This window comes from Rattus rattus, chromosome 9 (assembly GCF_011064425.1).
Source record: "Rattus rattus isolate New Zealand chromosome 9, Rrattus_CSIRO_v1, whole genome shotgun sequence".
Lineage (NCBI taxonomy): Eukaryota > Metazoa > Chordata > Mammalia > Rodentia > Muridae > Rattus > Rattus rattus.
Genome location: NC_046162.1, coordinates 85,068,314 through 85,091,459, shown reverse-complemented (window position 1 = coordinate 85,091,459; position 23,146 = coordinate 85,068,314). Strand labels below are relative to the sequence as shown.

Genomic DNA, 23,146 nt, shown 5'->3' with positions numbered 1-23,146 from the left:
TATACTGTGACACTGCCTGCCTTTATAGCAGGAAGAACTTAACTCACACAGAGATCACCCTCACCTTGTTTCATTTGCTAGGCTTGGCTTTTCAGACTTCCTCTCCCCACTCCCCACCTGGGTTTCTGTTCTGCTCTCTAACTTGGGTCTCCTGCTCTGCCATAGTTTCTCCTCTGTAACTCTCCCACACTGCACGGTCCTTTTGATGATGCTGACACCAGCCCTACACCAGATTTGTTCCTGCAGCCTTTCCTGTCTCTCCCTTCCCACACATTTGCCTTTGGTCTATAGTTGCCATGCTTCTAGAAGAGTCTGTATCGTTTTCTATTAGAAAGCAATCAGATGGAAGTTAATCTCTTTTTAACAGCAACTTTGAACGTTCGGAGATTAGATCTTAATATTCTCACTCTTTCAAATATTTATGTTAAGTTTTCCTCCTGCCAAACTCTAGAATTCCAGAGTGCTTTTTTCCCCAGTAATTTAATTAGGCCACAAGTTTGAGGCCTAATGGTAGATCAAAAAATGCCTGCTATGCTTGAAAGATCAAGACAGCAAATTGATTACTGTTGTAGCAGAGGTTGGCAAATGCGGGCGAGGGAGCAGGTACTGCCCTGTGCTGTAGGATCTGAGTCAGTGATCAAGGTCAGTCTCAGTTCATTAACTTCTAAAGGCTCATGGTCATTGTAAATATAACCACTCATACCTTATATTGCAATTATAGTATGATACGCTTACGGAACGACTTCAGTTCACTTATGTCCTGAAACGTGTCAGATGCTGAACAACCTGTGAGAATGGTAGCTGATTCTGGTCATTCTGCCTAGCTCCTTACTGTTCACAACTGGATTAAAAAAGACTCTCACCTCCAAAGGTATACATGTAGGAAGATACTTTCCTTTATATGAAAATTATATAGGTCTAATTCAGTATTTCATTGTTTTTTCAGATAACATATCACTTAAAATGGAATATATTTCATAGTAAATATAAACACTGAGCCACTAAAAATATTTTTTCTCAGCAATTCTAATACTACTTTTGTTTTTCTCAAATAGTACTGTAAACTATTTTGACATTATTGACTAATAAGTCTACTTTTAAAAGACCTTTGAGGGGGCAGGGGAAAAAAAAGAAAAAAAAAAAGACCTTTGAAGTATTTCACTTTGAGCAGTATGACATAAATATAATCCAATACTTTTTTACAAATCTAGAATGAAAATAGTTACTATATTCGTGCCTTACATAGAGGCATAGCCTTTTGTTGTTTGTGCCTAGATAAGCTAACTGTCCTATGCGATCGGACCTCTCTGCGTAAGCATTTTTCATTGTAGGAGACTCTCCATGCTAATCTTTGTCAGTGAATCCCGCATCTGAAAAATCATTTTTCCATTTGTTAGACACACATTAAAGATGGTTTGAGTGAGGGGCCATAGCGATGGAGCTATGTAATGTATTCATGTGGTGTGCTGAGAACTCTTGTGTATTTTAATAGTGACGGTGCTAAGTAGTACGTTCATGCTGGTGTGCCAAGAAGTCTTGTGTGATGGATCATTTCCTCATCTCACTTGTAGTGCACTTTGCTCCTTCCAATTTGTATGTTAGTCTTTCTGAAGTAAAATTACTACTATGCGTTTTCTAAGCATTTATTGATTTATACACAGAAGTGTGTGAGCCCTTCAACAAGTGCAGGTATGGGGCTTGCCTTTCCACTTGGTTAAAAAAACTACATAAGCATATGATAAAATGCTCTGAAAAGTATTGGGTATTTGAAAAGAATTAATGATATCCCCCTCCTTAAGATGGGAATTAGATGAAGTGAATTCTGAATGGACAAAGGGAAGCTGGTGTCCCGGGGCATCTAAGAGTTCATGAGCAAAGTGTGTAAACTGAGGAAGAACATAAGGGAGAGCAGACTCCCACGCATGCTCTAGAACAGTGGTTCTCAACCTGTGGGTCAAAGGACCCTTTCAGAGGCCTCGCCTAAGACCATCAGAATTGACATGTTTACATTATGACTTAAACAGTTGCAACATAACGGTTATGAAATAGCAGCATAAATAATTTTATGTTGAGGATCACCACAACACGAGGAACTGTGTAAGGGTCACAGTATTAAGATTGAGAATCAGTGCTTGAGAGAGTCACAAACAGGATCCTATAGCCTTCAGCTATCATGGTTCAGCATGCGAGAACCTACTCAAGGCCTAGGAGAGAACTCATATTGTAGAACATCGGAGGAGACATTCACTGGCCGGACTGTCATTTCTGTCACACCATCCAGAAAGAAGGTTTATGTCACAAAATGGGCCAATTTTTTTTTCAGTTTTCCCTAATGCCACTTAAAAGGAAAACATCATAATTAAATTGATCTAAACTAATGACGAAGTAGAAATGTAAGCGTCTCTTATGTCTGTAGTTCCATATCCCACAAGTCTTTAAGGCTGAGACAGACTACCCGTGTATGGATACAGGCTCATAAGCCAACACGTGTTAAAGGGACTCCTAAACACATATACACACAAATGTACATGCAATCTCTTTCTGTGTGTCTCTCTGTCTCTGTCTCTCTGTGACACACACACACACACACACACACACACACACACTCACACATACACACACACACACATCTTGATATTTTGATCCTCACACACACATGTGAAATTAAGTCTCATCAATTTTAAAAACATCAGCTCCCAGTGAGTTACCACTGGTAATAGAATGTCACACTTGAAGGCATCGTGACTTTTTGCAGTGTGTAACACAGCAGTCAGAGTTACCATGCTGCCTGGAACTTTGTCCTCTTGGATCGGCATAGCCACCATGTTCCCTGACTCTCTGACCTTTGGATTCCATGTCTAAGATCAGGTGGTTTTGCCTTCCTGTCTAGCTTATTTAACTTAGCATAATGTCGTCTTTGTTCATCCATGTGGCTGCAAATGACAGGGCATTTTCTTTATCCTTCCATGCACTGATGGGTGCTTAGCTTGGCTGCGGGAACTAGCGCTGCCCCAAATCTGGGAGTGCACATATCTCTTCAGCACTAATTTCATTTTCTCTGGGTATGTGCAGTTGTGGTATCACTTTTGTATGTTTAAAATTAAGGAGATGATCAAAGTAAGACATTATGAGTATTTAGCTTATTGCCATAAAAATAGATTCTTCTTTCTGTCTGTGTTCAAAGGAAGGGAGAATAATGACAAAAAGTTTTATGAGGAACCCAGCTGATAGATGAGGCACATTAGCTCATACAGTGAGTCCTAATTTCATTTAGCCTCCAATTTTTAAAGTCCAGTTGTTCAATTAGGATGGTAGCAGGCCTCCATGGAAGTCTTTGGCAAAGATGGTTTGATAAGCGCCATGTGGCTCCCAAGCAAATTGGATCTCTTGATGGGGTCGGAAGGTGGCTGAAAGCCTCACAGAGTGGCCCTCTGTGTCTGACGCTCTCAGTGTGTTGTGTCGGAATCTTGGGTTTACACTTGTTTTAGAAGCCAGCACTTAAGGCCAGCAGCTCACATAAGTGGTCTGAGTGATTAGACATGGTACAGAATTCTCAAGGAGAGGAATATTTGACTGCCACCTCCCACCCCTGTTCAAAGCCCATGTCATTCAGGTAGCAAATTATGTGTTGGGAATCATTTCACAAGTGGTAAAGTGTTCTTTTCATGGTGCTTCCGTACTGGGTTAACTCACACCTCCATCAATAGTGTCTCTATGTGTCCCGGAAGCAGTTACTAACCCAAGGCAAACGCTGGGAAGATATTTTGAAACTGCTTATCTGACTAAGGATTTAGGTCACAGTGCTTCTCTCGTCGCTGAGCCCGAATACCTGAAAGCACCTTGGGGAGGAATTGTTTATTTAGCTGACAGCTGCAGGGGTTCAGTCCATCATGAGGTGGCAGGATGGTCAGGTCACCTCACAGTGCACATAAAACAGAACTCGAGGAGCTGAGGAGCATGGCCGTGACCTTCTAGGGGATGTGCCAGGTGACCTCTGCTTTTCAGTGAGAACTCTAGCTCCCAAAGTTTCAGCAACCTCCTAAAGTGGTGCCTCCTAGGCAGGAAGCTAGTGAGGAACAGTGCATTTCCAAACTATAATGCAGAATAGATGCCTATGCAAAGCTCCATCCCAGGAAAACCGTGGCCGCTACATTGATAACAACAACAGAAAGAAACTAGTCAACTCCAGGATGAAAGTCTAGTGTGCTGACCATTTAAGGAAGAGGTGATAATGCTAGCAAAACTGTGCACACCCTTATTCCCTTGTTACTCAGTGACAACTTTACTCTATTTCCTGATAGCAAAATATTTGCAAGCGAAAACACTAAAAGAGAAAGAAAACCTAACCCCCACGTAGCTAAGTCTGCTCTTCTTTGTGTGGCAATTATTTTTTTCTGAAATATTGATGACAGTTTAGTGATAAACTTGTTAGCATTTTTAAACTTTGGGTTTATTTGTTAATTATACATTTATTTGTTCATTCATTTTACATTCATTTGTGTTGAGGATCTCATACATACATGAACCTTATCTTCTACCCATATGCTACTCAACCAGCTCTATACATGTCTGAAAACATTAGACGTGTGCCTTGTATGTGCTCTAGCCATTATATTCCCAAGTCTATAGCCAAAGAATAGTGGGGGGCATGAAAGGGTAGCATCTGGTCTATCTGTAGTAGTCAAACCCTGAAGCAACTGAGATCTTCATGCGCAGGCAAATGGGTGGAGAAATTGCCATTTACCTATAAAATAGAATACTATTTAGCAATGAAAATGGCTGGAGGAACAGGCTGGCCTTGGACTTTGATGTTCCTACTGAAGAAAGAACTTGAGATGGTAGATACAAGAGCATAAGTGGATCTCAGATCACTAAGGAGCCTGGATACATGCTATCTGGTTGTGTCTGTGAAGGTCTAGAAGAAGGTAACTAATCGATGATGAAGGAAACAGATGATGGCTCCTGGGTATAGAAATAGGGAGAGGCTGCTGTAGGCACAGCGAAGCTTTTGGCCACGGGCATGATCATTGCCTGTATAGTGGTGATGGTTTCCTGGTGTATATGTGTAAACTGTACACTTGACATACATGCATGAGATCAGTTACATTGCAAGATTTGAGACTTTTTTTGGACCAGTTGATCCAGGGGGTCTTTCAGCTTATATTAAGTAGTGTCTACTCATAGTGCCTGACTTGATAGCAAACCTATCCATCATAGGACAACTAAAACCACAGAAATTTTCATTCTAAATAAATAATTAATATAAGCATTTGAGGGCTGGAGATGGCCAACACCAAGAGCACTTGTGTACTTTCAGAGGACCTGAGTTTAGATCCTTCATCCAGATCAGCTGATTCCCATCTGCCTGGATCTCCCTTCCAGGACATCTCACACCTTCCGGCGTCTGAGAGCACCTGCTCAAATAAGAATGTGTACAAGACAGTATGTACCCAAATCCCTTCACTCAAATGGTGGACGCAGGAGAAACTCTGTTTAAAGCCATCCTGGGATGTATAGCATGTTTCAAAAATAAGAAAAAAAAATAGTGATGAACACAAAATAATCTTTACATATCACAATTAGTATATGGGTAACCTTTTGCCCTCTGTCAGTACATTCTACGATAAGACAGCCATTGCGCATGTGTCTTTGAATGTTTCGATTTGTTTTGCTTTGGACTCTTCAAATGCAGATATAAATTCCAGTCATTTTTTTCAATTACTCCCCCAAATGTGCAGTCTCTGCTCTGTGAGTTCCCTACCCAATCTGCTATTGTATTCTATGTCTTCTGCTCAGACATTGTGTTTTGAAATCTGTAATTGCAAGGTCTTTTATCCTTTTATTGGTTTAGTACTTTAAGTCCGAGACATAAAAAAGAAGACTATCAGTGAAAATCAATTGAAATGTAGTTAGATGAAGATCTGAGGCCCAAGGCAAGAGGCCGAGCTGCCGCACAGTGTAATCAATTAGGACCCTCCAGCTGCGTTCTGACTTCCCCCAGCCAATCTCTTTTCACACATTTCCTCCATTAGCTTGACTTGAGTTCTTCTTCTTTCTTAATGTGAATTATGATGAATGAGATTGTTGTTATGCATGCAGAGCTGGGTCATTATCCTACAGAAGCCAGGCCGTGCCAGCATTCTGCTGTCAGAGCTCCGTGTGCCCGCTCGCGGTGCAGCAGATTTATCTGTCTCAAGCTATGACTGGGAAGCTGTAGTCATTGGTAGCTAATTTGCTTAACAGTGTTGCAAAACAAATTTGTTACAATACAAAATTGTTTTGTCTATCTGGGTAATTTACGTGAATTTTAAGTTAGTTGTAAAATGAAAGAATATAATTTATCACAGTGTGAGGTGACTTTTTTATGATGTAAGGACAACTGTGGCTTTTTAAGATTTCAGAAAGTAAAAATAATAATAAATGATGTTAAAATCATCTACAGAAAGAGGCTGAAGCTACAAATAGGAATAAGTGAAGCTTATTATGAGTCCCACAGGTGATAATGCTTTAAATAATACTGTTTGTTCTGGATTCGGGGAGGTCAGGAGGTGGAAAGGAAATGCTCGCTTTGCTTTAGTGTACTGCATGGCTAAGGTGTCACCTGGAAATATTGTCTGTCAGCCAAACATTAGCATCTTTTATTTTAAAAATATATGTATGTATAAATCAACCCTTTCAAAATGCCTATGGGGTGGTAAAGTAAGAATGGTATCAGGGGCAGCTGGTGAATGTTTTATTTTATTGTTCCCCTTTCACATCCTCTAGGCACAGAAAAATACATTTTTTGCTTGTTTGTTTTGGTATTTCTTGCTTTGTTTCTTTAATCTGGAATAGGTTGTCAGTACTACCCTGCCCTCACAGACATCGGCCTGTCCGTAGAGTATTTATGTTGTCTGAACAAGTGCATGACATGAAGTGGCAAAGGGGGAGCTTGTGGACTCAGCCCCTGGAAGCTGAGGGTTAAAGTGGCCTAGACTTTGAGACCCCTTGACAGACATCTCTGTGCTGGGTGCACAGAGTTTGGGGGAGGAGTTCTCAGAGCCAGAAGAGTTAATAAACACCAAGAGCTGTGTTCATCTTGTAGCTTTACTGAGGCTTAATCTGTAAGCTTGATTGCCCCCTAACCCCTCTCCCGCCTCTCCCAGTGCTGCAGGGGCTTTATGGCAGTATTAGTGGCATCTTGCCCACCACTGGCTTTAGAGAAATCATCCAGCATGAGAGAAAAGCAGAGACTGCCTGTGTGAGCATTACCCCAAGAATATCCTTATGGCCTCCACTGGGCAGGCAGGTTTCTGTTCTTAGTACAAAACTACAGGCCAAGTGTCACTGCCTACAGCCTACCTTGTTCCTGCCCTGGTGGCATCATCATGAGGAACAATTCACTTTAGATACCTCCAGGAAAATATTTACTCACATTTCCTGTAGAGCCCTTTGTGTATGCTATGTCGTATTTTATAAGAATGGACCTGCAAGCCTTGGCTGGGTGGAATTCCTTGTGAAACATGCACACAGATTTTCTCTGTAATTAATTCTCGGTATTGAGATGGAGTCAGAGACCAGATTGCGTGCTCCCCATTTTGCCAAACATCGTTAAGTTATTAGTGTGAGGGACTTGTTGTGAAAGACCGATTAAGAGCTCAGAAAAGCCCGTGTACATTTTTATGTTAATCCCGAGCGCTCCCCAGTGTTCTCTCTCCTCTTTCTAATGAGGAGTCTGAGGGATGATGTAGTATTTCATATTTTAAAGTCCTGGAAGACAGAAAATGATTATGCCTGCAGATGAGATTAAACTGTTCAGCCAACAAGCTGCCATAAATAAGTAAACACAGAGCCAATTTATATGACCCTGGGAGCCAACGGGTCGAGACAAACCCAGCTTACACTCGGCACCGTAGTCAGAGGGACCAGCAACCAGGCTCTCAGAAACCCAGGGTTGGTGCGAAGCTCACCTGGAGAGCAGGTGTCTGGCAGCAAGTGACGTGCATCCTTCAGGGATACACTGCTTCTAGGACAGTGGTATAATTTTTAGGGTGACTGGACAGAGCCCACAGAGGGGCAGAAGGTCTGTGAGGCCGGGACCTCACCCTGTATTAATACCGACCACAGTGGTAACTGTACCCAGTCAGTGATGGCTTGGTTTAACCTTTTGAGTTGTATTATTATGTGTATGAAAGTAGGAGTGTGTCTGCTGAGGGACTTTACCATGGGAAGGGGAAAAGGACTGTTTCTTTCTTGTTTGTTTTTGACCATTCACCTCACTGATTATCCTTAATTTTACTCCATTTTTAATTTTACTTCCTTTTGATTTTTATTTTACCAATCTTTTGTGCATAGCAATGCACACTCAAAGTGTGCAGTTTGATTTATCCATAACCTTTCAGCATCATGTGACCACACAGCAGAGTCTGAGCACATTCCTTTCACACCGTATTCCCCTGTGCCCCTTACACAAAGCCCTGTGCCTGCCCCTCCCTGGGAGGACACTGGGTGGATTTCTGGCCTGTTTGTCACTCTGGTCATTTCCCAGACACTTTTGTCTGTAGAACCATACCATTTTAGTCTTGTTCTTCTGGCTTTTCCCACGCTGTAGAGTGCAGAGTGCTGCATAGCATTTTCTACTTCCGGTTCAGACCCCATCAGCTTAGCGTCTTTGGCCTTTAAATTTGGCTGGAATTTGTAGGCTATGTTCTGAATCCTTCCCTTTTACTTCCAATACCAGTTTAGGGGGAAAGATGGCCTATTTTCCTGTGAATTCACACCAAGAGTCACATTGTCAAGGACATCTCTCCCTTGTAAAGGAATTGTTAGTTACTGTGGTGGTTTTTATGGCTAAATAATCTGAAGGAAGCCTCTTGAGGGAAGACTTTCATTCGGGCTTAAGGTGAAGATAGAACTCACCAGGGCACGGAAGGTGCAGCAGAGTCCATGGCCCCAGGACTCCTGTCTGGGAAGAGCTAGAAGCAAAAACAGAGTGCTGGTGTCCAGTGGCTTTCCCAGAACGTTCTCTCACATATTCAGTCTGGGACCCTATCCCAGGAGACAGTGCTGCCTATATATTCTGAGCAGGACTTCCCTCCACAGTTAAATCTGTGAAGGAACACCCTCATCAATACTGCTATGACGATCTCCAAGATATTGTGGATCCAGGCAGGTTGACAATGGAGATGAACTGTCACAGAAGTTTTTCTCCCACTGACCTTTTTGTTGTGATCCTGGGCTGGAAAATAACTTTATTTGAGTCCTCTCCTGTTAGTCAGTCTTCTAGGGTTTTTAGATAGAAGTTTTTATTTTAATTGTCATTAAACTTTTACAAAAAGAAATTTTCTTTCATTTAAAAATGTGCAATATCTTGTTTTTAGAAAAGAAACCTTTAACATCTTCTTGTCCATGTTTCGGTTTTTTTTTTTTTTTTTTTTTCCGGAGCTGGGGACCGAACCCAGGGCCTTGCGGTTGCTAGGCAAGAGCTCTACCACTGAGCCAAATCCCCAACCCCGATGTTTCGGTTTTTGTGTGGTCCAAGTTCACTATGACCAAGCATAGGGGCATTCCCTTTCAACTATCTACTCAGGTGGTGGAGGCAGGAGGACCATGAATTGAGGCTTGCCTGGGATGCATAGAGACAGAGCTTGTCTCAAAACAATAAAGGAAAAGACCTTGCTAGAACCATGGACTAGACCATGACTCAGTATAATATTTAGATAACTTTGCTTTCAAGTCCATGTGGCTTTAAACTAGTGAGAAATTTCCTCCTATTTCTGTAATTCAGAAGCAGATGTATCTCGCTTGTTGAAGCTGAGAGGGAGTGACGTGTTAATATCCACTTTGTGTAGACGAGACTCAGGGCTGTTGGTTGTGGATTAGATAGTAGTGAGTCTGTAGTATCTGTAAAGTATTTGACAATATGCATATGGTACCACGGGGACGTGCTAGGGAAATGTCTAGAACTTGATGAAACTGCAGAAGGGCAGCGAAATCTATGGATTCATGAGATAACAGCTGATTTCAGAAAGACATAATGGTCAGCATTGTTGGAGTGCTGGGAGCCGAGCCAGACACATAACCTGGGCTCAGGAAAACACTGTCCTTCCCAGCCAGAGCTCACTGGTTCCAAGGTTTCATACGAAATAATGTAAGAAATGCAAAGGTTATAGGCAAGGCAGGTTCTGAAAATGTGAGGACATCTCAAACTGTCAGCAAGGTGCTACCCATAACTAAATGGAAAGAGATTATATGGAAGAAGGGTCTTAACTGAATACCGTTGGGACTGGTGGCGTTCTTACTGATCAGACATCGGCAGATAAACCAATATGATGTAGTTAACAGAGTGTCTGACCAGAGTCTTAGAAGGAAGCAAGCCCCGTCTTTTCTGTGGAAAACCTGAGTATTCACAGTCACCTTCACTGACTTTATATGACACCCTCCCTCAGAGAACAAGAGCTGACCATATTCATGAGCAAATTGTACAGATTATGAAAGGAGTTTTTATAACTCAGTAATGACACAATAATCACCACAGAAGATTTTAAGATCACAAGAAGAGTGATGCTTTGTCACTTGCTGTTAGGAAAAAGGATACCAGATGAGAATGGCTCAAATCAGAGTCTGACAGCACCAAAAGTGGGGGAGGTGGGGAGAATCTTTTGAGTTTTGAATGGTATATTTTCTTTAAGAATAGTTTTGTGTTTTCTTCAATGACAACTGTCCACATGTATATGAGTCTGTACATGAGTGTCCCTGTTAGCTTCAGTCACACACTGAAAATATCTCAACACTTCATCCATGCTCAGTGGATGAGCAAACACTGAGATCTGTGACTACTGGATTTATATGGAAGCTCTCTTCCACAGTCTCTTCTTGGGTAGCACCTTACTGACAGTTTGAGATGTCCTCATGTTTTCAGAACCTGCCTCCTATAATGTTGGCTTCTCTCACCTTATTTCTTTTGAAACTTTGGAACTAGTCAACTCTAGCTATGTATAGTATCCTAAGCCTGGGTGAGATCCATGCATAGATAGAGAAGGCAGGAATGCCGATATGTCCATAAATGCGGATAAATGTCAAACATTGTGCTAAAATGAAAACATACACATAAAGGACTATAATATGTATAATTTCATTCCTATGAAAGTCTAGAAAAAGCAGTGCTGTAGAGGCAAGAGCTCTTACCCGGAGTTCGATAAAGGACTATTGAGTTGGCTTCCAAGGGCATTGGTGTGGTCAGGATTGAGCCTTCTCTAGATAAGGCAGCAGTCACTCCCTGAAGTTTTCTCTTGAGTAGCTAACAGGCTAATGGTTGGAGTGCGGATCCATATCCCACCATGTTCTTCTCTTCCGTGACCATGCTGTGACCTCACAAAACAAAAGTTAGGGGACGGAAGTAACTAACTGACAATTACAGTGGCTGATCCACTCCAGTTTAAATAGAAGTGTCCTCAGTTAAAATATGGTTCATTCATCGGTCAAACTGTCCTTATTTCCTTTAATTGAGTTAAGATGGACAAATGAGAGATGTGTGCGAGGCAAGGAAAAAAGTCCTTTCACAAATCACTCCTCCCTCTGCGTGTAAAACGAATCAATTAAGAGCATGTCACAGCAGCTTTGACTCTTGAGAAGTCCTAGCACAGAAATATTTGTTAAAAAAAAATTATATGCCTGGCTGAAAAATTAGTTACCTTTTACAGTTAAACACAATTTAGTGTCATCTGTTTGAATTGTGGTTAATTTATAGTCTTTGTTTCCATTTGACTACAAGTATTAGCCTTGTGCCAAACAAATTCCCTTGATTTTCCATCTCATCTTCAAGTTGGAAATTTCAGAGAATAAGCAAAAAGCATAGTTCACAGATGCACAGGTTGGCTCTATATTGTCCTTTTCTAAATAGTATTCCTTGAGGAGAGATGTGATAATAAGATACCTTTACCCAGATACTTTGAGAGATGGTCTTTTTTCTTTCTAGTGTGTTATGTAATGTAGGTTATTTTTGAAGTCATACACAGTGTGTTAAGTGTGCTTTGTTTTAAGATGCATGTTATTTGAAGTAGCTGCCTGTCCCTGTACCTTCGCATTGCCCAGAGCCAGCTCTGTTTATGATTCATACTTTTCCTCCTTGTCCATGGGTTTTTCTGCTGTCTAAATTCAGTCATAGATGTGCTCATAATTTGTTCTATTTGTTGCTCTGAATTTTTTCCAGAAGTGTTTATATGGTATACATTTGGCTGGGGTCTAGGTGGATGAAATAAGCCTTACTTGTTCAAGCTTTTGAAAGTTTGTAGGGGTTGGGGATTTAGCTCAGTGGTAGAGCGCTTGCCTAGCAAGCGAAAGGCCCTGGGTTCGGTCCCCAGCTCCGAAAAAAAAAAAAAAAGAAAAGAAGAAAGTTTGTAAGTGCTTTTGCTTTCTACATGCAGACTCAACTTGATAATCTACTCTTAAGATTTGAAATGTTATCAGGACATCAGGATAGACCCTTCACTAAGATATGTTAAGAAGTCACTCAGAATACTCCCAATATCAGCTGTTCAGAGATTCCTGGGTTGGGCCTCTGCCCCTTATGTGCATTCATTCTCAGAAAGGTTTCTGGGCTATCTCTGGAAGTCTCTTGTCATTGTCCTTATAAAGGACCAAGCCTATAAAGAGAGAGCCAGGATATGAATTATTGAGAAGCACTGCCTGCAGGCACAGCCACCTTTTATATTTCCCCTTATTTTTCTGTCTGAAAGTTCTTCATCTTTCAGTTCCTGGAGCTGAAGGGAATGCTTTTCTTCCTTTCACAATAATAAATAAGTAGACTTTTAAACCCAAGGCAGGAAACGATACCATGGGCTGACATGTTCTGGGTTATTTATTGATGATTTTGCTGTTGGCAGTATGAAGTATGTGTCACTTGTCATTAGCAGTAACAATTTCAGCACATTACATTCTTTTTTATTTACTCTGGTGGCAACATGTTTCTGAACAGGGCTACTAGCTGTGGGTCAAGAGGTCAGACTTTGAGGTCAAGCGTAGATGGGTCACTTGCTATTAACCTGGGGTTAGCAGTTTGTGGGGGTTTCTTGCCTGTGCTGTTGTTTTGCTTAACAGATTTCTTCCTATTTCTGTGATGTGCTGGATTAGTTAATCTCACCCATTTGTAGACTGTTTCTCTTTTCTGGTCTGAGTTTTTATCATCAAGTTATTTTTCTTTCCCATTCAAATCCCTTTCTAGCCTTTATCCTAGGCCATGAAGCAGTGCTAACTCTATGGTTTAAAACCTTTCCTCTCTTTGGCATCCAGATGCCAGTGTTCAAATGCAGTCATCAATCTGGATTTTCTCTGTACTTCTACACCAAATAGCTAGTGCAGAGCAGAATTTCAGGGTTACATTCATGTGTCTTTGCCCAAGGCAGTTCATCTCTTTATTCCTGCAGTTTAAATAGTCTCCAGCTCTTAGCCTGGCAGCTCCATTTGCAATTGAACAATCTACTCATGGGGCTCTGGTATATAAGGAAGCTCCTCTAACTACTCTGCAGAGAAAGGTGTCGTCCCTTACAGTGCATTTGTCTTTGAAATCTGTCTGAATGGTCAGAGGCTTCTGTTTCCTTACAAGAGAACTGGCAGACAGTGCCTACTTTGTGTGTGTATAGGCCACCTGTGAAGAACTAAATGGACTTTAGGTCTTTTGTACCAACATTCTTCCTCTTAGATCTCAACTTATTCTATTACTTGAATTTTTGTCTATCTTTAATAATTGTTCTTAGTGATGTCCTTTCTCTGTATAATCTCAGCAGAATACACATCTTATCTTGTGAGTAAGTGCATAGTGTATGCAACGTGGCACAATGCTTAATGTACAGCTTGTCAGAGGGCAGTCCTGAGATGAACGTATTCACAGAAGGGGAGACAGACAGACAGGCAGAGTGAACCTAGGGTTTATGAATGCTAAGAACCCTAGTCCTTATTAAAATATTAATATATTGGACTTATTTATAAAGAATTTTTGTTGCAGTTCTATACCCAGCTAACATAATCATAATCATAATCATTTCATACAGTGGCAAGAGCTGACTACTGTTGTACTCTTTCTCAAGAAGTGTGTTTTGGTTTTGTGAGACTATGTATTTGTTGCCTAGACTGATATGCAACTTTGAGATTGAGTCATCCTCTTGCTTCAGTAGCTAGGACTTCATTACTACTCCAATGCCAGTTGAGATCTTTTAAAGGTATACTTCACCTTGGAAATGTAAGTGTAAAAGGACTGATAAAGAGATTATAGAATTATGTTGATGGGGGTTGGGGATTTAGCTCAGTGGTAGAGCACTTGCCTAGCAAGCGCAAGGCCCTGGGTTAGGTCCCCAGCTCCAAAAAAAACCAAAAAAAAAAAAAAAAAAAAAGAAAGAAAAGAATTATGTTGATGATTAACTTTAAATGTTATGATAAGGATAGCAGCAACATCAGGGTTACAATGTATTCACCCATGACATTTATGATGAGGAGGATATGGGGATGCTCAGTGGCAGTAGACCCATACTCAAAGCAAATAGATGCTGAGTAATGTGGGCAACTTGGGCCTGGCAGTTAGAGTACTGTGATAGCTATTTCAGGGACTCATGTACTAGGTCATACTCACAGACAAAAGATTATCAGAGGCAGGAGACATTATAAAATCACATGATAGACATTGTCCTCATTTCTGGATAACCAAGGGTCTATAACATTGAAGTTTTAAATTCTGACCTTAGGAAAATGATCTGCAATGCCATTAGCTTGTAGCTGTGGTCGGAAATTTGGAGGCATGTTCTGCTGTTAGCATCAAATAGTCATTTTCTTTTTTTCACTATTGTTAACACACTGAGTTAGATTAAGAAAACACGGCCTTGGAGTTTCACCAAATTTATAGTTAGCTAATCAGAGTTCATAGAGGCTTCAAAGATCCCATCAGCGAACTCCCTCAGTAGATAAAATTCCCGTCTCCTGTGAGAGCAGCCTAGACTTCTGAGCTGCCTTTCAAGCACTTCCAGACCTCAAACTTCCGAGGGTTTAACGCTATACCGAGTATGTGCCTCTTAACTCATAGCTAAATTTCCTTTTGGATTGCTTTCAAAGGCTGAAAATGCCTGTGTCAGGAAATACCTCCACTTTCCATCTAGCAGACCCCCACCCCACCCTGTTTCTCAGCTGTTCTGACCTCTAAGATGGGGTTCACATTTTTAAGTACAGTTGCGGATGACAGTCTCCTTCAGCCATGACTAGTCAGCCTGCAGGCTGGGAAATGAGGAGGAAAGAGTTGAAGGCTGCCCTTCTGTCACAAACCAGCTTACCACTCTGTCTGTTAGACTCTCACAGCGGCGCCCGTGACTGAAGGGCTCTGAGAATGAACAAATGCTCTAAGCCTGTGGTGTAGGCAGATCTCACTGTTCGCACTGACAAATCTACTTTTAATTACCTTTCTTCTTCATACATGTCAATTGCATTTTGGGCCAGAAGGACAATATATGAAAGGTGTGAAGATGTGCTATTTATTTTCTCATTCCTGTTTAACTGCAGATAAAATGTAAGCCATCCAGGATAATTCATCCCTAATGGAATGTTTATTATTCCTTCTTTCCCAACCTCGAGGTCCCCTTTCCCCCCAGTACTTTCTCTAAAGCTGTTTCAGAGGATTCTGATTCACAGTGACTACAGCTCTCTGCACCTTGACGGTGGACTTGCCCTCACTGCTTTGAGCAGAAGCAACGATCTGACTCTCGGGAGCCGAGACTGATTTTTATCTTTGCGTCCTCTTAAGGAATGAGGATCTAAATTTCTTTCCTGCAGTGATACCTGAAACATAATTTAAACTCCCCTCTCCTCCTCAGAAGTACGGACACAAGTTGCAACTGCAAGTTCATCTAAAGAGTATCTCGGCGTCACACAATGACAAGTATCATTTCTTGTTGCTGACAGAGCCCTGCTCTGATCCTCTCTCAAACAGGGAAGTCTGAAGAGAAGCTATTCCATAACATAGTGAATCTCAGAATTTATTTTTTCAACTGATACTTCCAGTTCTGGATTCAGTGACATTTGCCCAAAGGGAAACACCGGTCCCACGGATTGCACTGTGCAGCCATTGTCTGAACTGTCACAAGAATAGCGCGTAAAGCTGTTTGCATAGCGTGCTAACTCTATCAGGGTCAGTTCCAGTCTGTGGCCGCTAAAAATGAAAACCATGCCCCAACCGGGACAAGAGCAGGGTCAACAGCTGGCAAAGGATATGGCAATCATTTATATAAATATGCTTTCTCAAGCCCACAAAAACAAAAAACCCCAACCCAACAGCTGGGAAGGGTTGGAAGTAGCCCCGAGGCTGGTTAGTCCCCTTCCAGATGGGGAGGTTAGACTGGGGCTAGCCAGGCTGCTCCACATAGACTTCCGATTCGCATTAGAAATGAAAAGAGGAGAGGAAAGGGAAAAGGAAGAAAGGCTACAAGCATGACTGCTCTGTTTTTCACCTAACTTAATCAAATAAGCGGAGACTTTCCGAGACGGAAGGCTTGCATTTATCGGTATTCACGCTCAGTTTTTTCTGTTTATCGTAGCGTCTGATACACTCCTTAACTGCTTAAACAGAAAGCATATATGCTGTAAAGTATAGTTTATATATAATGTCATGGTTATTTGTAGACAGATTGAAGAACCAATCTCAGATTTATGTCCTGTTTACATCTTCCAAACACTTATGTAGAACATTCAATGCTAGAGAAGATAATAATTGTGGTGCTGGCTCACTCCCAGAATTTTATCCAAAGGATAGGGTTCGTTTTTGTAATTTGATTTGCTTTATAATGCATCATTATAGTACATCTAATATATCCAGAGAAATAACAAGGGCCACTTTCCTGGGTTCACCTTAAGGTTGCACACCACAACCACGTGTTGTCTTTGTAACCTGCCGATGCTCTGAAAGGCAAAGGTGGAAAACCCTGGCCTCTCTGGCTCTTCTGGAGTGACACCGTGAAATAAAAAGGACCACAGTGGTTCAGAAAAATTGTCATTATTGAAAAACAGACAGCCTCTCTTCATGTTGGAGAGCTCTGCAGGAGCCAAATGGAGCAGCAAGGAGCACTTTCCTCCCCCTCGTCCTTACATTTGCTTAAGGGAAAGCTTACATAATGAGAGCATTTGTAGGTGTAGGATGAGCTCACCATGTCAGAATCCATAAAGAGACATTAAACAGGGTCTTAGGCCAAAATTGAGGCATAGTCTTAGAGACGGTTACTCTGACATAGAAGTTAAATAATGCATTTTTCTCCTCCCTGAAACAAACATTGCAGCCTTACTCTCAGACTGTCCAGACCAGAGGAGCTATGATGATCCTATCAGAGAGCAAACACCTCCCCTCCCAGAGTAGTGGAGATGGGAGAGGTGTTAGTATGACTCGGGGACGAATGGACCTTAAATCAGATGTGCATCTTCCCACTGAGATGCTAAGGAAATGATATGAGCCAGATGATGCAAAACCTGTGGGACGTGCATAACAGTGAACGTGTGCGCTGCTTCCGGGCTGCCTCAGGTTTACCAGTCTTATCTGCTCCCATGCTGTTTTGCTCTGTTCTTTAGTATCAAAGCAAATACTGCTCAAGCTCCAGTGTCCGGTAGGGATTCTGGTGGCTTCTAGATAATGGTTTGGTAAGGTAACTTCAGGGGCAAATTATAGAGTAGTACGTGCTGGTCAGAAAATCTTATTATTGATCTGGTTCTAGATTTTAACCTTCTGTAGAACAAGAGAGATGGGATTACTGCTGTGGTAGATGCTAACTCTGGCAAGGAAGAGTGCCCCAGTGTCCACATAGAAGACCAGCACCTATCTACTCACGTGACCCTGCAACCACTCGTTTCCATCAGATTCCATCATGAGAAGTTTGATAGTCACGTGCTCCTGAAGCTTTTAAGGTGGTGAAGCTTAGAGCTCACTGTGCTTCCCTAAGGACTGATACCTTTTATACATACTTATGTGTTCCACAATCTTTAATGTGCCTCACTTTGATTACCAGAAATAACATAACTAAAGCAAGCAAGTTCTCGTTTGAAATCCATAATGAGGAAAATTTTCACAACAGTCTGCCCTCCCTCAACTTAAAGTAGGCCTCTCTTTATTTGCTTCCCTAACCTCTCCCTTCCCAAGATACATATGTGCTTGGATAGGCCAAGAACACACTCCCTCTCCTCCCTCTACTTCTCCCGATTCTTACAGATTTCCATGTCCCATATATGGACACAGAATGTAGACATTTGGATCTGTCCTGTCGGTCATGGCGAACATGTTCCCCACCTTCCATGTCCTTTCCTCCCCACACTGTCCCAGCTCTAGCTGCAACCCTGGAGCATAGGAAAAACAGAGAAGACCCCAGCATGTGGCTTGACAGTAAGGGTATGCCTTGCTTCCCTGTTTTAGTTTAAAGGTTACTCTTAGCTATCAGAGCCAAAGCAAGGCTGCGATTGACACTGTTCTTTAAGTGTATGTGATTCGTTGCAATTACAAACTCAAATTTATGGCTTGACTGCACCTTGTCAAAGGTTTAGGCCTGGAATAATAATATCTCAGTGAACAAGTCAAAGGGAATGCTTTTGGTGAGCACAGATGCTAATTTTCTCAGTGAACTCCAGGGCCAATGGCTTCCTCACACTCTTCTTCCCTCTCCAGCAGCAGCGGCAGCTCCCTTTCCCCAGGCCCCTGTGATCTTTGTAAATGTGTTCATGCCAGTCATGTGCTTGGTGTTAGATCCTATCTTCATCTCATTTCAAAAGCCCTGGAAAGTCGGTTTGCTAAAAACTACCTGAGGATGTCTTTTCAGACATCCACCATTGTGGAGGGCATCAGGGTCATGACCTACTAACCTTACAGGTTAGAGGTCTCTTGCCTTTTGATCTCTCTTGGTTCCTTAGTTTTTACCTACTTCCTCCAAAACATTTAAGCCTTGTTCTATAAGGAAATTGGAAACACCATTTTGGATGAGATAAGTTAACTCTCCTCCCAGAATAATGCAAAAAGATGACTTTAAATGGAAACACACTTGGTCAAAAAATGAACAAAAGTAACTTTGGCTTCCATGTGAGCCAGTTTGAAACTGGTTCTTTGTGTCTTATATTCTCTTTTAAAATAGGTAAGCAAACAAACAAAGCCTCTGAGATCACGCTGTTGACTTAGTTATAACAGTTTTATACAGATTCCAGTGTGACCTTCTCAGGATATAAAATAAACTAGGTGTGGCTGACACACTATAATACCCCAGTAAGGAGGTAGAGGCAGGAGGACTGTACATTCTAAGTCACCCTTCACTACATACATAGCAAATTAGATAACAACCAGGTTACATGAGACCCCGATTCAAAACCCTAGAGCCCCTATATGGGATCGTGGAGATACCTTTTGAACTCTGAGCAAAACAGATACTTATTATTACTTAAATCTCTTTACCCATTTCTCAAACTGAACAAAAGAGGACTGGTAACTTTTTAAATTATAGATCATTATTCTATTGTCTTTTAGTTCCAATAAAATTATAGGTTCTTTTTTATTTAAAGATTTATTTATTATATCTAAGTACACTGTAGCTGTCTTCAGACACAACAGAAGGGGGCATCAGATCACATTACAGATGGTTGTGAGCCACCATGTGGTTGCTGGGATTTGAACTCAGGACCTCTGGAAGAGCAGTCAGTGCTCTTAACCCTTAGCCATCTCTCAGCCCCCCAGGTTCTTTCTTTTTTTTTTTTTTTTTTTTTTTTTTTTTTTTTTTTTTTTTTTTTTGTTTGGTTTTTTTTTTTTTTTTTTTTTTTTTTTTGTTTTTTTTTTTTGTTTGTTTGTTTGTTTTTCGGAGCTGGGGACCGAACCCAGGGCCTTGCGCTCGCTAGGCAAGCGAGGGTTCTTTCTTTTTAAACTTTATATAACATATAAATAAATTAATTTAAGTCTGTGGGGCAATGTTTCCTCTTCATTTCAAGCACCCACCGGTGACAGTCAGACTAGGGAAGAGTCATTGTTCTGCCCAGTATTAATCACCCACTTTCTGACTCAAGCCCATTGAAGTGTATGCATGTTCTGAAGTTGGCTGCCAGCTGGATAGTGGGGTGATCGCTGTAATGTGGAAACCATCATCGGCTCCTGCAGAGAGGATCCAAGAGGAATTCCTCAAGCTGGGAACATGAGCTGTGAACAACATGTTTGAGTTGCTGAATATCCAAACTTTGAGTCAAGTCCATCGATTGTGTGGGGGTTCGCACTCTTTTGCTTTGGTTGCAGTTCATCGTGGTAGGTACACTTCTCTGTTCCTTCAGCTGGAACCCATGACAGTAAGGGGGAGAGTTAAGGCAGAGAAAGAAAGGTGTGGGCACTGCTGCACTTCATGTGCAGGCATTGCTGTGTGTAGTCCAGCACCTCTGACATTAATATTGTCCGCAGATCCTAGGGTGATGGTTTTGCCCCATTTTGCCTGACCTAACACCAGCAACCAAAATTGTAGAGGCTGGGTCAGGATTTGATCCCAGATCTATCACCCAATGCCCTTTGTCACCTGTCCTGAAGCATTTATTGCAAATTTCAAAAATACTTGTCTTTCCTCATTTTTTCTTCCTAGTAATAACGTTCAATTTGCTTCTGAATCTCATTGTTTTTCTCAGACTGGAGCTGCCTAGATTAGAAAATGATCCTATTGGGCCAAAATCTCGTTTGATCTCTAGATAGAGCAGGTTAACTTTTCAATGCTAGCTGGAAATGCCCTGGTTACAGGAGGAGCTGGGATACAGGCTGGCCCTGGGCTAACAAGATCCCCAAGCAATCCCTAATTGTGCTTGTTGTCTGTTGGGGACAAATAGACTGATACCTGTATTGGGGTGACAGACTAGTGTCTATCATGTTGCAATCTGGGAAAATCGAGGTACTGAATTTTCTCTGAATAGGATCAGCTCAGCATGGGTGGCCTCACAGCATGGTGCTGTGAACTTGGTAGTGAACTGTGATTGTGGAGAGTTACCAATGTCTGTGCCTGTTATCCATGCTCTGTAAAAGCAAAGCTTCCTTTTTGGCAGCTCCTAGGAAGAATACTTTTCTTCCCAATTTTCCTTCTTTTCCTTTTTTCCCTCCTGACTCCCCCTTCCTTCTCCCATCTCTTCTCCCACTGCCTCCCCTTCCTTCCCTTCTTCAATTTTTTGAAGGGGCTACATCCTTCTGTCTGTCCCACGTTCCTTTCATCTTAAATTTTAAACACACATCTCATCCACGTGATCCTTCTCCTTTGAAAACTGTTTTTACACTGTATTCATAGCCTAGCTTTAGTGCACAGGGCGGACTGCTTTCACTGTAGAGAACAAAAATGCAGTTTTAAGAAGGTATTTTTGGAGTGTAAAGATTAAGGAAGAGAACTGAATGTTAGTCACCAGATCCCTCTGCAACAAGACTTTAGAGTGCATCCATCTGGCAGTTGGTGGTGGAGGCCCAGTGAGCTTGTGAACAATCTACTGTTTCCACATTCCTAGAAAATCTGCAGAGTCAAGGGAATCCGCGCAGCCTCTGTGGGAGAAGTAGTGAGTGTACACACTGAACAGGTAATTTGCAATTCCCAGGAACTCTACTGTGCCTCTGCTAACTGCTCTTCTTTTCCATAGTGGTTCTTGCTTCCAGCTTCAAGCTTGTCCCTAAGTTAGTGTCCCTCTGGAGAAGTCCCATGGTGGCCTTCCACAGGGGATAGCAGTGAGGAGCTGTGGCCACTGAAGTTCTAATGAGTCAGAGGGGACAGGGCACGGAATGGAACCGGTGGGCCATTAGCAGTTGGGGTTCAGGCTGTGCGGCCATGCCTAGCTCCCTTCGTTCACAGCTGGGCTTTGGCAGTCTGTCCCTGGCTGTTCAGCATGGTGACTCGAGTGATTTACTAACTGGTTTACAAACATTTCCTCACCCTGGGAGGTTTGATGTGCTCCTAACCCTCCTCAGCTCAGCTGAGCCGCTGAGCCAAACCTGCCTTTGTTTACAACTGTAACGGAAATTTTCACAGAGGGGAAGAAGCCCTCCCTGCTCTCCAGCATTTTATTTTTAAGTCAACACTTTCCTCAAGTTTATTTGCACTAAACCAAGCTCTCCTACAAGGTATCCCTCCATATTCAAATGGGAATTGCTGCTGTCCTATAAATAGAAGGAAGGTCATGTGAACAGTTCAGAAGACTCAGATATCCCATGTTACGGGACCTTTACATTTAGTGCAGGATTTTTCAAAAATAATATTCCATGTTTGGATTTGTCTTTTTTTCCCACACATATCAGACCAAGCATTATGTGAAAAACTTGAATTTGGGAACCTTGAAGTGGAATCTTTCAAAACCAAAATACCCATGTTAAAAATAACAAGATTGGTTGCTGTGACTTTCTTAAAAGCAGGATTTATAGCTATTTCATTAAATATCTCTAGAATATAATTGCTTTGAAAACACAGTGGCTTGTTTCCTCCCTTCAGGTCTAATTCCCACCATATCACTTTGTCTTTTCCTCAGTTGAGAGTGAAGCTGTCTTGGAAACTAGTAAATTTTTTAAATTTGAAAAAAAGTCAGGGTGATGGAAGAGAGTATTAGGAATGCCAAGTCCATCTGAAATCAAGGTCCAAGCCAGGCAGGAGGAACAGGCACTGTGATATAGACTGTCAGTCACCTGCCTCAACTCCTCAGGACACTGTTCAAAAAGCATCAAAGCACCTGGCTTTGTCTTCCACTTACACGACTGGGAAATGCAAAAAGAAATGTGATTTTTCTCCTTTCTACCTTAAAGAGGGAAGGAGGGGAAGGTGACAAAACAAACAAACAAACAAACAAACAACAGTTGTCTTTTCTGCCTTCCCACCTTCCCAAGGCAGAGCAGACAGTGAGGTCTAAGAGCCATACAGCCAGGGAAAAAAAAGAGTGGTTTAGGAAGGAAATTTTGTTTTATTTCAACAAATCCAGCTGGTCTTCTGGTGGGCCCCACACAGTGAGCAGCTATAGAACTGTCCGTTGGTCAACGGAAGACCGCCAGAGAGAGAGAAAGAGACAGAGAACTCGGTCTGGAGAGGACCAGCATGAGGGAAATGGCAGACAAGTGCTATAGGTGATCCTGTGTGATCCCCAGGAACTGATGCAGACTTGCAGTGGCTGCAACAGCAGGAATGTTGAT

The 23,146-nt window shown here is 41.9% G+C and overlaps 1 protein-coding gene across 9 annotated transcripts in view; it reads left to right on the top strand.

The window, feature by feature from the left end:
• Nucleotides 1–23,146, top strand: part of Bcas3 (BCAS3 microtubule associated cell migration factor) — a 451,135-nt gene that overhangs the window by 277,978 nt on the left and 150,011 nt on the right. The gene's annotated exons all lie outside the window — the stretch shown is intronic.